Source organism: Sus scrofa, chromosome 14 (assembly GCF_054392235.1).
Source record: "Sus scrofa isolate SSC_HxYL_T2T_F1_AM1 chromosome 14, Sscrofa_HxYL_maternal_Yorkshire_Landrace_v2.0, whole genome shotgun sequence".
In the NCBI taxonomy this organism is placed as follows: domain Eukaryota; kingdom Metazoa; phylum Chordata; class Mammalia; order Artiodactyla; family Suidae; genus Sus; species Sus scrofa.
Genome location: NC_139396.1, coordinates 74007359 through 74020344, shown reverse-complemented (window position 1 = coordinate 74020344; position 12986 = coordinate 74007359). Strand labels below are relative to the sequence as shown.

At 41.7% G+C, this 12986-nt stretch overlaps 1 protein-coding gene and 1 long non-coding RNA gene across 16 annotated transcripts in view; one reads left to right on the top strand and one right to left on the bottom strand.

Annotated features, from left to right (window-relative positions):
- CHRM3 (cholinergic receptor muscarinic 3) overlaps nt 1–12986 on the top strand; it is a 542465-nt gene that overhangs the window by 393815 nt on the left and 135664 nt on the right. The gene's annotated exons all lie outside the window — the stretch shown is intronic.
- The window catches only part of LOC146396785 (uncharacterized), a 52390-nt gene that overhangs the window by 19410 nt on the left and 19994 nt on the right, over nt 1–12986 (bottom strand). The window lies entirely within an intron of this gene.

Sequence of the window (12986 nt, the reverse complement as noted above, 5' to 3'; positions counted from 1 at the left end):
TGATGAAAGATGAAAAGAGTGATGAAATTTCATTCAACTGCAAAGTAAGGATCTGGTGTTGCTGTGGCTCTGGCGTAGGCCAGCAGCAACAGCTCCGATTAGACCCCTAGCCTGAGAACCTCCATATGCCGCAGGTGCAGCCTTAAGAAGACCAAAAAGGCAAAAAAAAAAAAAAAAAAAGTAAGGTATATTTTATGCTATTTTAATTATTTGAAAGGATATTGAATATACATTAATTATGATAATTCTAGCTGATGTAACTGATGAACTCCAAAATCTCAGTGAATTAAAACAGTGTTGACTTCTATTTCGCTTATGCTAGAGTCCACTTTGGGATTTTTCTGGTCAGCTGTCTCTTCTGTAAGCCATCATTTGAGAATCATTGCATCCTCTGGATTTATCATGTCAGATATGGTTTCACAATTGCCCTAAGGATATCTCCAATGCAGCCACTGGAAAGAGGAAAAGAGAAAAGAGATGTAAGATTGGGCATGGGAGGGGTGCTATGGGCCATGCTCACAGTGGTACATATGACTTCTGCCCAAGTCCCACTGGTAGTGCTCAGCTTCAACCTAATTACAAAGGAGGGTGGAGGAAGCCATCTAACTGTTTGCTCAGGAGAAAGAGAAAATGAATTTCTTAAAAATTAGCCAGTCTAGGAGTTCCCGTCGTGGTGCAGTGGTTAACGAATCTGACTAGGAACCATGAGGTTGTGGGTTCGATCCCTGGCCTTGCTCAGTTGGTTAAGGATCTGGCATTGCCGTGAGCTGTGGTATGGGTTGCAGACACGGCTTAGGTCCCACGTTGCTGTGGCTCTGGCATAGGCCAGTGGCTACAGCTCCAATTCGACCCCTAGCCTGGGAACCTCCATATGCCGAGGGAGCGGCTCAAGAAAACGCAGAAAGACAAAAAAAAAAAAAAAAAAAAAATAGCCAGTCTATACACAGTATAGAAGCATTGAGAAATAGGGTATAAGGAGTTCCCACTGTGGCACAATGGGATTGGTGGCATCTCTACAGCACCAGGATGCAGGTTCAATCCCTGGCCCAGTGCAGTGGGTTAAAGGATCTGGCATTGCAGCAGCTGCAGCATAGGTCATAAGTGTGGCTTGGCTCTGATCCATAGCCCAGGGAACTCCATATGCTGCAGGGTGGCAAAAAACAAAGAAAAAGAGAGAGAGAAAAGGCCATCCTTCCACAATACTTCAATTAAAAAATAAAATTTTCTTAAAATTTTTAAAAAGAAATAGGGTGTAAATTTCAGTAGTATTAACCATAATAGCACTGTCTCAGCCACAATGAATAAATATGCATTTAGTTCCATTTTAGTCTTTTGAGGATTACCTGCAATAATTCCTCATTACTCTTCTGAGGATTAGTTAAATATCCTTTCTGTTGCCTGACAATTGTGCAGACCTAAACAGAGGCAAACATAAAACTGCTAGTAGCAGAACTAAAAGTGGGAATGTCAGTTCTCGGCCCTCTTGCACAGAATATTTGTTCCCAAGTCACATTAACCTCCTAGAGCAGAAACACAGCAGAGCAGTGTAAGAGAAAATGCACAGTGAAATTATTCACAGATTAACTATTTTGTTCAGTGTTGTTTTTACTAGCAAAATTCCACTCACTCACACACACTGAAAAAACAGACAAATATCTATCTGCAGGAGTCTCTCCTGAAGGGGGAAAAAAAAAGCATGTCCTACAGCTTGTCAAGATCACTCAAATTTTTTAAAAGGAGCACATTGAGCAGTTTTAGTAATGTCACTAATGCTGAGCGAGGAGAATTGATTTGAGTGACTATATCTAGGTATCTCTACATTATTAGCAGCATAGAAAGGCAACTGTTGGCATTTCAGTTGTTCTAATCAGTTATTCTTTTTCTATAACCAAGGTAATGATATGTTTTACCGGCCATCCTAAGGCTTGCTTTGCCCTTCGAGGTCTTGAACCCAGACAAAAAACCCACTGTTATCTCTGCCAGTTCTGAGAGCTTGAGGAGAAAAAGCATTTCATTAGGTACCAATACTAAGAGGGTGTCAAAAAGAGGAAACTGGAGTTCCTGTTGTAGCACATCAGAAACGAATCCAATAAGGATGCAGGTTCGATCCCTGGCCTCGGTCAGTGGGTTGGGGATCCAGCATTGCCATGAGCTATGGTGTAGGTTGCAGACGTGGCTTGGATTCCACATTGCTATGACTGTGGCATAGGTGGGCGACTGCAGCTCCAATTGGACCCCTAGCCTTTCATATGCCACCGGTGTGGCCCTAAAAAGCAAAAAGAAAAAGAAAAAAGGAAGCAGGTCCTCATGGAGTTGGGTTAGGAGACAGGATGAGAAGCCTGTGGATTCAGCATGGAAATGAGAAAGTGATGGCATGGAGGTACCAGAACCATGTTGGCTGAGTGGCAGCTACAAGAAGGTGCAAGAAGGCCTTAGTAACATATGTATGTGTCTGTAAATATATGTATTTTGTCTTATAAATCCTACTTAGAAGACTGGTTTAAGGAGGAGGAAGAGGAAGGGTTCAGAGTAAAGAAGCAGCACTCAGGTAGTCAGGATACAGATGGGGTTTCGTCACTTTCCCCCACTGTCCCTTGCGTCTCCCTCTCACCGCTATCCACAGCTCTGGCTATCTTCCAACCTCTCTCTCTGAGCTCCTTGACCAATGTGGCATCAGGAGAATAGACAAAAAAAATCCTTTCTTTCCTGTGTCCTTTTTTCTTCCTGACTTGAACTGTCAGGATCATTAAGGAGAAAAAATGTGCTATTTATGTGTGTGGTAGTTTATATATTACTGAGAACCTACTAGAAACTACTGGTGGCATTGTACCAGACACCAGGGAAACAATGATGAAGTCCCTACCCACTGAGAGCTTTCATTCTGCTTAGCAAAAAGCTTCTGAGATGCAGAAATAGTGTTCAGACATCAGCCAGAGAGTGACCTGCTAGACTCCTGGTGACACCTTGGAACAGACAGAGACAAAAGTCACTTTCCTGCTCTCATGTAGGTCCTCACTGAATCACACTCTTGAGGAGTTCCCATTCTGACCCAGTGGAAATGAATCCAACTAGTATCTATGAGGATGCGGGTTCGATCCCTGTCCTCACTCATTGGGTTGGGGATCCAGCATTTCTGTGAGCTGTGGTGCAAGTCACAGATGTGGCTCTGATCCCACATTGCTGGGGCTGTGACATAGGTTGGCAGCTGTAGCTCTGATGTGACCCCTAGCCTGGAAACTTCCGCATGCCACACCTGTGGCCCGAAAAAGCAAAAGCAAAAAGAAAAGAAAAGAAAAAGGGAAAAGAAAATAAAAACCCTCGAGAAACTTTCACTTATAACATGTCTTTTTTTTTTTTAATTGTTATTTCCCCAATACAATTACTTTTTCTACTGTACAGCATAGTGACCCAGTTCCACATACAGGTACACATTCTATTTTCTCACATTATCATGCTCCATCATAAGTGACTAGACATAGTTCCCAGTGCTCCCCAGCAGGATCTCATTGCTGATCCATTCCAAAGGCAATAGTTGCGTATATTAACCCCAAGCTCTCGATCCACCCCACTGCCTCCCCCTCCCCCTTGGCAACCACAGGTCTGTTCTCCAAGTCCATCTTTTCTGTGGAAAGGTTCATTTGTGCCATATATTAGATTCCAGATACTTATAACATGTCTTAATGTTCATAAATAGATGAAATGTTTCCTCCTATTCAAAAACTATAAATAAAAGTGACTTCCAAATTCCTTGTTCTCCTCTTTTAGAGCAATTTGCTAAAACCAAAATGTGTTGGCATAGAGCTCCAGGATGTTGGGACTTGAATGGATTTTAAAGATGGTGAAATCCAAGGCTCACAGAGGATAACTAGTTCTTTCCAAGGACATTCAAATGGTGGATCACAGAGTCAAGTCTAAAACCTAAGTGTTGGGCCCTGGCCTTAAGCTTGTTCATCAAATTATGGCGTTGCTAGTGTCTTCCATAAATGATGACATACTTGAATGACACAGGTATGGTTGGCATTGTACAACAGGACCTTGCCTGTGTTTGTAAATGGCCTAGTTACAGATGCCATTAAATAGAAAATGATTATCCTCTATGAAATGAGTATCAGTAGGAGGCTAAATCCTGAACTTGCTGGCTGCTCTGCTCCTCAGCTAGAGAGAGTTTGGCTTGGCTCACAATTATTTTTCAAGAAACACTACACGTGTACCTTAGTTATTTCTCATTCTGTGGCCCACACTTGGATATTTTCCCGTGTTTAGAATATGAATTATTGAGCTTCTGTAAAACACTGCTCTTTTATTTAATTTCACTCTTTACAATGAGTAGCCATTCTTAAATACTGGTTTCTTAATTTTCTAGTGATTACTTCAAGATTGTTTTCATATAGTTTTATCCTCTGTTTCAAGAGATTAAGATTTTGTCTGTCCCTGAAAGAAGGATAAATAAAATCAAGAAGACCTCATCATTTTTCACTGGGATGGAATCCTTAGAAGGTTCTGGAGAGACCATCAGGCTTCCCCTTGATGGGATCACCTCTCGAATATCCCATCAAGTTATCCTAATTCCAGGAAGGAATGAGGGGGACTTTTTGAAAACTGACCTAAATCTGAAGCAAAATGATTCCTAGAAACATCCAAAATTTTACCTAACTACCCAAGCAAAAGAGTTAAACACATCATATTAGGAATGAGAACTCCTAATTTTCACTCCTTTTTTTTTTTTTTTTTGGCCTTTTTGTGTTTTTTAGAGCCTCACCCACAGCATGTGGAGGTCCCCAGGCTAGGGGTCTAATCAAAGCTGCAGCTGCTAACCTATGCCACAGCCACAGCAAAGCAGGATCCAAGCCACGTCTGTGACCTACATCACAGCTCAGGGCAACACTGGATCCTCAACGTGCTGAGCAAGACCAGGGATCGAACCCATGTCCTCATGGATACTAGTCAGATTCATTAACCGCTAAGCCACGATAGGAACTCCTAATTTTCACTCCTGATTGGGAGTGAAAACCGTGGGAGATGCTCTTATCTTTGAGCTTTTAAGCATAAAAACGATTTTATCCACTATGATTCGGCAGAGGAACCTGAGTGGTGGAATTGGCATATCTCCTAAGCTTGAAGAGTTTAGGGAATTCCCACTTTATTACAATCTTCTGGGTTGGGAGCAAGCAAATGGGTCACTTGCAGGAAATGAAACATATACTTTCTCCTCAGATTACCTGCTGTCAATTGTTTAGGACAGAATAGTTTTCTTTTCTGCACAGCCAATATTTCTGAATGGAAAATATAGAGGTTACAGTGAAATAAATGATATTCTAGCTATTAGCGCTAACATTTCTGACAGGAGACAATACAGAGCACATAGTGAAATAAACAGTAGGCTTAACTATTTGCTGTAAAGATGGCATGTGTATGGCTGGGGAAAAACCTCCCAAGTGTAGCAGATACCTTAGAATGAAATTGAGTTTTATCTCACTCACTTACTAGGTTGTCCCTTTTTTTTTTTTTTTTTTTTTTTTCCCCCTCTTGGGCTGACCTGTCATTTGTATTTTATTTATTGTGTGACCATCATATAACTCAAAAAGATGTCTTGGTAACATGCAAGATTACAGACATGAGAGCCAGAGAAGTGGTAACCTGATTATATATCCCTGCTATATACACTGTATATACTGTGTTTTTTTTAATTAGCGTTACTTGAGCACTTGATACATATTTTCTCTGTCTTTTTATTCTCCTGCCAGTAGAATGTGGGAGTTGGGCTCTACGAACTTGGAAGTTTGTTTCGGCTATAACTCTGTGGTTTTAATTACCACCCTCTGAACAAGCATTAGTTTTTCTGTTTATTAATTTGCAAGTTTTATGAGATATTAAGCCACTTCTGAGAATAAGCAAGTAATTGATATTACACTGGTATGTCATCATTTCATCATTTTTCTTTTTCATTCTACATTTTCAAGATGTTTCTGTTCATATAAAAAAAAAAAATAGAGTTCCCGTCATGGCACGGCAGAAATGAATCCGACTAGGAACAATGAGGTTGCGGTTTTGATCTCTGGCCTTGCTCAGTGGTTAAGGATCTGGCATTGCCATGAGTTGTGGTGTAGGTCGCAGACACAGCTCAGATCTGGCATTGCTGTGGCTGTGGCATAGGCTGGGAATCTCCATATGTTGCAGGTTCAGCCCTTAAAAAAAAAAAAAAAATCAATAGCCCCTTTAAACATCAGAATAGCTTTTATGTTGGCCAGATAACAGTAATTTGTTATCACATCTCTGTAAGTATCTAATATTGGATGATTTCCAAAGTTGCTAATATAAGCATAATATAAGCTAATATATGTAAGCTAATATAAGCACAATATAACCCATACCTGAGAACAGATTATTAATCTATTAATTAACTCACATTTGTAAACTAACTGATCATGTTCAGAATCCTTATAATATTGTAGTGGTTATTCTTAAGAGGATACAATTATCTTTAATAATTATTTTGTACTTTTTATGTGAAAAACAAATTAGTATCTTTGTTGCAACAAGCACATTTTCTTAAACCCAAAATCAAGAAAATATTTACTTCATTAGTGTTAACTTATCTAAGGTCCTTTGATTTGCTGAGTAGCATTTTGAAAATGAGCTGGCATAAAAAGTAGGTGGAGAATAAGGAATATTTTCATTGTTGATCTTTAAGAATAATTTTACTAAACTTAGGTTTAATGAACATTTTTTATTGAGGAGTTTAATTGCCTCAAGAGTGACTTGTACAAGAATGGATCATTTCAACCCCATATGCTGTGATTTAGTGCCTCAGAGGATGTGTTCTGATTAATCTTTTCTGAAGCAGATCTCCTGCATGCTGTCCGAGTTGGCTCTCATTCAGTCCTTGTTGATTGTCCAAGTACATGCCGATTGGAGTTAGGCAAGAGAATAAAGAGGACGGCTTTTCTCTTAATTTCTTCATTCCCACCTTCTGTAAAGTTCATGTAAAGTTCGTCATGATAATAATGACTCCTTGTAATAATGAACTCCTTGAGTAAATTTACTGTAGCCTCAGAAATTGGGAAAATGTTGAAAAGAATCACAGTTTTTATGGAAAGTTGATCATCCTTATATTTTCAAGAACAGGGTTTTTTTCATATTTAGAAGGATCACATTTTGAAATAACTGAAAAAAATTTATTTGCTTAACGGGCAGCACATTAGCTCCGACCAATTTGTCTTAGTCTGAGCTGAGTATAAATAAACTATCATTTCCACACGATAAGGTGTAAAGAGAGTTTATGCTGATATTTTTATGTTGACTGTGTTCAGTGACATTTACATTCTGGCATGGAGAACACAGAGAGATATTTCTTAGAGTCTTCTCGCTAAGCATATTTTTTAAGTTCATCAAAGCAATGCAAATGTTGAAAAGTCCTATTGACATTATAATTTGTTTGAAGACATTTGTTAATATTACTACTGCTCTAAACAAATGCGTTTATAAAACATGCACCTGGATGGGCCATAATCTTTCTAGAAGACCATCTAAAGTTATACATATAAGTGCTATAGAGTTTTGATGTTTTCCTCATTCCTCTCTACTCTGTTTTTTCCATTGGAGTTGAAGGAAGAAAATAGAAAAAGATGAAGTTAGAAGGAAGGCAGCTGCAGTGGGAAAAAAAAAAATGGAAGTGGAAAACTGTGATTTTTACCTGTATGCCACAGGGGGAAGGAAATCACCACACATTTTTAAGGGATGGGGTCTCAAAGTGAACATACATCACAAGAGGTCCTTTCAAAGAGCAGCGTTTCAGTGTAACTTTCCAGTTATGTCCGAAATAATGAATGGATATTGGAACTCAGTTGTGCGGGCTCTATGTACATTTTGGTATAATTAGCAATTCACATTAGGCTCTTGTGTCTATTGGCAGATGCTCGTGGTCAGATCACATGGCTGATGCACCTCTCAAAAGCGTTCTCTCCGTGGCTGAAAGGCACAGTCCCATTGCCCTTCTTGGCATCCACCAAGCCACACTGTAGTATACTTCATTCACTACTGTTTGTAAACAAAATAAATGAATTCATCAACTACATGAATATTTCATCTCACACTATACTAATGCTTTTTGCAGTAAAAGACAAAAGGCTTGAACTGTTCCAAAATCTTGGTTTACAAATATGAAAATGGTTAGGCCTATTTGAAGGAATACCTCAGTAATATGATAGAACCACTTTACATAATGGGTGGCTGTTTTCAGTGTGTAGTGTGCAAAACAGCAGTAGCAGCTTGTGTGATATGCCTCAGTTCTTCCCCTGTGGGATCTCTTCCCCTATTGCCTTTTGCTATACAGCATTTTAAAGGCTGGATGTTCATTGTAATAGTTGTCTAAGAGTGAGGCAACCAGGGCAACAGATTGCTGCCTTGATTCTATGCCTAATACACACCTCATAATTAAAAGGTCCAAACCCAAATTCCATATTCCCATAGCCTCAAACCTACTCCTTCTGTCTTTTGACACCTCTTTTTTTTCCCATATGCTCAGGTCTCAGAGTTTGGGGTTATCTTTGATTTTTTTTTTCTTTCTCTCCTGCTGCTTTTAGCTCTGTCTTAACCAAGAACAAACCAACAAACAAAAAACCATGGTATCTGGCCAGTTCTACCGGCCCCACACCTTTTTCCCAGTCCAGTTCACCCTCAACTCTTATCCAAGTTATTTTAATCATCTCCTCACTGCCTTCCTTGCTTCCATCTTTGAAAACACAAGTCTTCAAGCATATTCTCAACATGGAAGCTAGTGTGATTCTTACACTTACTTCCATAACATTCTCAACACTCTTAGTTAAAACTCTGTGTTGGCTTCTTTTCTCATCCAGAGTAAAATCCAGAATCTTTACTGGCACCCGAGTCCCAGGCAACCTGCTCTCCGATGCTTCTCCAATGTCGTCTACCACCACCATCCCCATCCCTCTCTGCTGGGCCCACAACTGGCTTCATTACTATATCCCATATGCAACACACATGCTCTTTGGGGAGCAGCTGAGGTACCTTTCCTGCAGCTGTCAGCACCCTTTGGACCTATGTTTAGTATCTGTCTATTGGAGAGGCCCCCTTAAACAACCCTAATAAATAGCGCTCCTCTACAAACAGACCATTTCCTCCTGACTTTTATTTATTTCCCTTCGTGGTGCTCACTACCATCTGAAATATATATTTTATTGGCCAGGTTCCCCTCCCATTCCAGAATAGAAGCTTCTTGATGGCAAACCCTGTTTGTTGACTCCTCAGTTCCCAGCACATAGAACAGAATCCGGCATACAGTAGACACTCCATAAATATTTGTTGAATGAGTGAATGATGCAAGGCAGAAACCTCACTCTGCACAATGTCAAATGTTGCTTTGTGCTGCACCATCCCAGGGAGAGAAACAGCTCTGTGAAGTACCAAAGAGCAAAGGCCACTCTGCAAATCTCAGCCGGCACACATCAGTAAGAAGAGAGAGGTGGCTGTGAGCTTAGAAGTCATGGAAGGCTTCATGGTGTAGAGAAGACCAGGGCCTTGCCTAGGATGATGGGTGGTGTTCAGAGTTAGATGCAAGTAAATGGAGAGATTGTCAGTCATATGCAAATGCAAGACAGTGGGAGATTTATTACAGGATGCTTGGGAATAAAAACCTCAGATGTTGACATCTGTATTGTAGAGGTATTTTCAGTGAAATATCTTTTGAAGCTATTGGAGTGGATGAGTATTTTAAAATGAGAGTGGAGCTGGAGAAAGGCAGAGACTGGACCTCAAGAAGTGGCTGGGCTTAGCAGACAGGGTGAGGGGCCAAGCCATTAAAGGCAAAACAGAAGAGAAGACCAGATACATTGAAAAGAAGCCAAAGAATGAGGTACCAAAGAAAGAGAGGCCATTAAAAGACGGAACTGCTTCAACTATTGAAGTAAAGTCAAGTAGAAGAGCTTTTGGGAGGCCACTGGACTTGAAACTTAACAGGTCACCAGTAGACTTTATGCCATTTAAGTGATGGGAAAGGGTGCAGGGCAGATAGAATGGGCTTCAAAGTGATCATGTGGGAAAGAGGGGCGGCTGGTGCGGATAACAGGCATAGGAAGTTGGGCAGGAACAGGACCAAGATAAAAATGGGATCGAGGAGAGGCCAGAGTTGGGGGATCTGCTCTTCTGAGAGTGGCCCTCCTTTCCCTCCCTGTGCCTGGGTTGGAGGAACCTCCTCACCAAATCCCTCAGCCCACTGGTTCTGTTGTTACCTTCCTCTTCTCCAAAGTGCCCATGCCACCCAGGACACTTTGCTACCATTATCACTTTTAGTGACCCAGGTCCACTTGTAGACATCAAAGGAAACAAATTGGGCTTGCACTGACTGCTTTTTCTGCCTTAACAGGCTTTCCTAACAATGCAAATTCTGTTGTCTTCAGGTGAAAATGCACTTCTGCACATCACACTTTAACCACTCCGCCCTGCCCTGTCTCAGGCCTCTCCCTTTCTAAAGCATGGAAAAGCATTCACTTTGCAGCTTTGGATGAACCCGTGATTATTAGCCACAGGTTCCAATGAGAGTGTGTCGGAAGCTTAGTTTGCAAACGGGTGTCTGCCAGGCGCAGAAACTCACCATGCTTCCCAAGAGTTGCCTAGAGAAAACTGCTTGTTGCAGGTCTTATTAAAATAGATTTTTTCTGGAGTTCCCATCGTGGCTCACTGGTTAGCAAACACAACTAGCATCCATGAGGATGAGGATTCGATCCCTGGCCTTGCTCAGTGAGTTAGGGACCTGGCGTTGCCACGAGCTGTGGTGTGGGTCACAGACGTGGCTTAGATCCCACATTGCTGTAGCTATGGCATAGGCTGGTGGCTTCAGCTCCCATTGGACTCCTAACCTGGGATCCTCCATACATCATGGGTACAGCCCTAAGAAAAAAAAAGGCACGGCACAAAAGACCAAAAATAAAATGAAATGAAATAAAATAAAATAGCTTTTTATTTCTTCTTCACACAAGGTAGTTTATTTTTTTCAACAGGAATGATATGTGTGGGAATGTAAGAATAATTAGAACACTTCGGAGTTTGTTAACAGGGCTGGAGATAGGTAGGGAGGTGGAAAAGGGAATCTATGGGGAAAGGATCATGATTTCTTTTAAGATTTCCAGGTAAAGAGCACCTTTCTTCTTTATTTTCACTTCCCTTTAAGGTAGATTATCTCTAAAGAAAAGCTGAGTACGTTTCTAATGGAGCAGATGGCAGTTCCTCTGGGGCCAGTTCGTTGCTGCTCCCTTGTTTCCAACTAGGAAACCCTCAAGGGAAAGGGACGATTCACTGTCACTCCGTGTTCCCCACATCATTTAGCACAATGGCAGGCTCCCATTAGATGCTCAATGACTGTTGGCTGATTTCTCCATCTTACTTCATCACAGGAGGTTAGAGCCTGTAGTTCTTTGGAGATCAAGTTCAATGCTTCTCAGCTTTAAAGCCATACTAATCACCCAGGGATACTTTATAAAACACAGCTCTGCTCCTATGGGTCTGTGGTGAGGCCTGATTCTGCATTTCCAACAAGCTCCAAGGGGTGCATTGACCACACTTTGCACAGCAGGGGTCAGGCTGAATGCAGGCCCACCCACCCCTGTGGGTGGCCTGAGGAGACCCAAAGCCACAAGCTGTTTGAAGTTCTCTTTCCTGAAATGTCAAATGTGGTTGAAGAGAATTTGTACTCTGATTTTTTTTTTTTTTTTTTTTTTTTTTGTCTTTTTGCCATTTCTTGGGCAGCTCCCGCGGCATATGTAGGTTTCCAGGCTAGGGGTCTAATTGGAGCTGTAGCCGCCGGCCTACACCAGAGCCACAGCAACGCGGGATCCGAGCTGCGTCTGCAACCTACACCACAGCTCACGGCAACACCGGATCCTTAACCCACTGAGCAAGGGTAGGGATAGAACCCACAACCTCATGGTTCCTAGTCGGATTCATTAACCACTGTGCCACGACGGGAACTCCTGTACTCTGATATTTTTTAAAAAATATTTAGATAATGAGGGAGTTCCCATTATGGCTCAGTGGGTTAAGAACCCGATGTGGTGTCTGTGTGTGTGAGGATGTGGGTTTGATCTCTGGCCTCCCTCAGTGGGCTAAGGATCCAGTGTTGCTGTGAGCTTCAGTGTAGGTTGCAGACACTGCTCAAATCTGGTGTTGCTGCGGCTGTAGCATAGGCTGGCAGCTGCAGCTCTGATTCGACCCCTAGCCTGGGAACATCCATACGTTGCAGGTACAGCCCTAAAAAGAAAAAATTTGTAAGAAAAAATATATCAACTGTAAAACTGAAAGACAAATGGAAGGGATTTGCAGGTGAGGACTCCCAACTTCTGGGAATATATTCTGATCTGATGCTATAAGGGGTAGTTTCGTGGGAAAAGTTCCGGAAGCACTAATATAGTACTGATGAGGAAATGGGGACCCATGGACATTTAAATGGCTAGTTTGTCTAATAATAACTAACATTCATTGGCCTTTTACTATGTCTGAGCCAGGCAGTTTTCTCAAATACTTATTACTGTTGTTTCCATTTGGATCTGGGGAAACTGAGGCTTAGAGAAGTTGAGTAGTTTGCCTCAGAACTTCCATCAAAGTTGGTGCTGTCAAGCACCCTGTTTCGCATCCCCCTGAAGGTAGACAGGGCCAGGATTGCTTCACTTCGGTCCAGGACTCCATGGAGAAGCTGAACTAAAGCAGGCTGATGCACTTGACAGCACTTAGTGTTTCCAAAGAAAACCATAGAAACATAGAGTTCCCATTGTGGCTCAGGGGTAGCGAACCCGGCTAGTATCCCTGAGGACTCAGGTTCGATCCTTGGCCTCTCTCAGTGGATTAAGGATTTGGTGTTGCTGTGGCTGTGATGTAGGCCGGCGGCTGCAGCTCCAATTTGACCCCTAGCCTGGGAACCTCCATATGCCGAGGGTGCAACCCTACAAAGACAAAGAGAGAGAGAGAGGACACTATAG